At 44.9% G+C, this 2,948-nt stretch overlaps 1 long non-coding RNA gene across 1 annotated transcript in view; it reads left to right on the top strand.

Moving 5' to 3' along the window:
* Positions 1-2,649, top strand: part of LOC118478055 — a 6,733-nt gene extending 4,084 nt beyond the window's left edge. Inside the window, exon 2 of the long non-coding RNA XR_004858774.1 lies at positions 2,526-2,649. This is a non-coding gene — a long non-coding RNA (uncharacterized LOC118478055). The remainder of the gene's footprint in view (positions 1-2,525) is intronic.
* Positions 2,650-2,948: the final 299 nt, after the last annotated feature.

Here is a 2,948-nt window from a genome sequence, read left to right as displayed (position 1 = left end):
GAATAAGTGAATAAATGAACGAATAAATAGATACATAAATAAATAAAATAGATAAATAAATAAATAGATATATAAATAACTGAAAATCAATCAATCAATCAATCAATAAATCAATAACATATTTTTTTTAAATATTTAAAAACATGAAAACCCCGGCCACAGCACTTTTGTAGCGTTATTGATCATGGTCCTTCTCTCAATCCATAAGAAGACAGTGGACATTGTCAAATACGACCACTCATTGTGGATGAAGGTAGTGGCTAACACAGGTGGGCAGCGCGGACAGTGTCGTTCTAGTGGTAAAATATAGAGGGGGGGAGGAGGAGGGGGAGTGCGAGATGGTCGTTGGATCAGGTGATCATCTTGGACTGCTCTTCTAACCTTTTTCTACCCCTCGCGTTCCTCCGTATCATTATAAACGATCTTTAAAAAAAAAAATCCCCCCCTCCCAAAAAAAGGGGGAAAAAAACAACAAACGAACAACACTCAAAACAAAACCAAAAACCAAAACCAGCTTACTTCCTCGACTGTCAAGGACTTTTCTTTCAACGCTTGCCACGAGATGTCTGTCAGTCAGTGTCTCGCCTAATTAGTCGGTCAGACAAGACGGTCGCGGCACCGTTGATGGGGCCTCTTTGACCCGGATTGGGATGTCTTATTGTGGCCGGCGTCTGTGGGGGTACTCCCCGAGACTTTGCTGGCTATGTTGATGTGTACTGGAGGGTGGAGGTAGAGATTGGGGGTAGGGATAGGGGTAGGGATAGGGGTAGAGGGGGGTAGAGGAAGGAATAGGTAAAGGTAGGGATAGGGGTAGGGATAGGGGTAGAGGTAGGGTAGGGATAGGGGTAGGGGAAGTGGGAGGTAGGGTAGGGGAAGTGGGAGGTAGAGATAAGGGGTAGGGATTAGGGGTAGGGGTAGAGGGAGATTGAGGTAGGGGTAGGGATTAGGGATAAGGGTAGAGAGGGGTAGAGGTAGAGGAAGTGATAGGTAAAGATAGGGGTAGGGTTAAGGATAAGGGTAGAGCTAGGGGTAGGGGTAAAGGGAGAGCAAGGAGTAAGTAAATTTGTCCAATGTTTAAGGCCATTAGCCCACTTCACATCAGCAAGGAGGTATTATAGAAAGGGCCTTGGGGTAGAAATAGAGGCAGTAGTAGAGGCAGAGACAGAGGTAGAGACAGAGGTAGAGGCAGAGGTAGAGGCAGAAGCAGAGGTAGAGACAGAGGTAGAGGCAGAGGTAGGGACAGAGGCAGAAGCAGAGGTAGAGGCAGAAACAGAGGTAGAGACAGAGACAGAGGCAGAGGTAGGGATAGATAAGGCCCCCCTGTGCTGGCTTATCAAGGCGCCCCAGCAACGTCTAATTCTCAGGGTAATTTCCGGGTAGCGTCAATGATGGCCCGTTGTCTAGATAAGAACGTATAGCCTGTTGTCGACACGTTTCCCCTGGTGGCCGTCGGGGGGTCATCCCAGAGCCTGCTTCCTCGCGCGGAACTGCTCACGGATTGATGACGTCATCACGGCAAAGCGTATCTCTGGCTGTTACGTCACAGCGGGCGGCGTGTGGTTGTGCCTGGGTGAATGGCGCTGTTGTAGCACCACTGATGCCTGTGGGAGTTCCCAGGAGACTATCTCTCCATCTCTTCAGTCCCTGCAGCACCGAGCCAGGCCTCAGAGCGGAGTCGTACCTGCTGATAAAATAATATCATAAAACAGTGGATGAAATCTCATAAATCGTTGAAGAGAATATCATAAAGCACTGAACAGAATGTCATAAAAGAATTGGTGGCCTGGAGACAAGATAGAGATAACCCATAGTTTGTATTTGGTGTTTGGTTGTAAGGCAGGGTCTCTAATGTCCAGATGGTCGTAATTCGTGTACTGTCAGTTTATACGAGTGTAGAAACACCGAGTTAGTATCAGATGATACGAGTCAAGGTTCTTGAAGTTACTACAAGAGGCCAGAGCTGCATCTTCGGGTTACTGTGTCTACCAAAGGGTTTTGGGTTGTTGGGTTTTTTGTTGTTGTTGTTGTTTTTTTGTGGATTTTTTAAACTATCGAGGGCGTGTATACTGGCCATTCAACAACACATGAAGATGTAATGTTTGTGATATAAATTTATTATACAAGCAGATTTTTCGGTTGTTGTTTTTTTTAAAAATGAAATTAAAAAAGGCATGCACCGTACCAGCCTTCAAAACGGGTTTAATCGTGTCGAACCGATCTTATAATAGTCTTTCCGATATTTTAACTGAATCTATTTGTTTGGTTTTGTTCGTTTGTTTGTCTGTTCATTCATTTTTAAACAAATGTATTTCAAATTTAACTCATTTGCGTATCTAGGGCAATTACACAGCTTTCTTTCACCGAAGACGTCTTACATGTAGTGGGGGCATATTGTCTTTCTAACGCAATGTTCTAGATAGAGAGTGAGAGTGAGATAAGATTTTTTTCTGTTTACATGTACATGCATTTCTGTGCACTGGTGTGAAGCGATTGGTGGTTTCTACAATTCTGTGTTTCTGTTTTAGTGAGTGTATCCAGCGAAGTGCATCAACATGTTCACCACGATGTCTGTAGGTTTGTCTTGAAGTAAAGGGAGAAAAAAAAGGATACATGAGAACATCACAATCAAATTGGACGAAGAATTAAGCAGAAATAAAGGAAAATCCCCAAACAGTTTCATTTCCGTCGAATCTTTGTTTCACTTTCGTGCCTTGGTGTGCCCAATGGTTGTGTTCCCAATGGAAGTACGCATTGTCTACCAGTCGCGTCACTTGTTCCGAGAAGCTTCCTATCTGTGCTCGGTGTGAGAACATTGCCAGGGACACCAGCTGTGTTGTCAAAGGCATTCCAGTACCCAGAATAGAGGGGTGGTGTCAACGGATATTTCAGCACTCCCGCCTATCGTGAGTCGTACTCCCGTCCATCGTGAGTCGTACTCCCGTCTGTCG

The sequence above is a fragment of the Aplysia californica genome, unplaced genomic scaffold (genome assembly GCF_000002075.1).
Source record: "Aplysia californica isolate F4 #8 unplaced genomic scaffold, AplCal3.0 scaffold00353, whole genome shotgun sequence".
In the NCBI taxonomy this organism is placed as follows: domain Eukaryota; kingdom Metazoa; phylum Mollusca; class Gastropoda; order Aplysiida; family Aplysiidae; genus Aplysia; species Aplysia californica.
The sequence above is the reverse complement of the archived record's forward strand: the minus strand, read 5'-3'. Positions and strand labels throughout refer to the sequence as shown.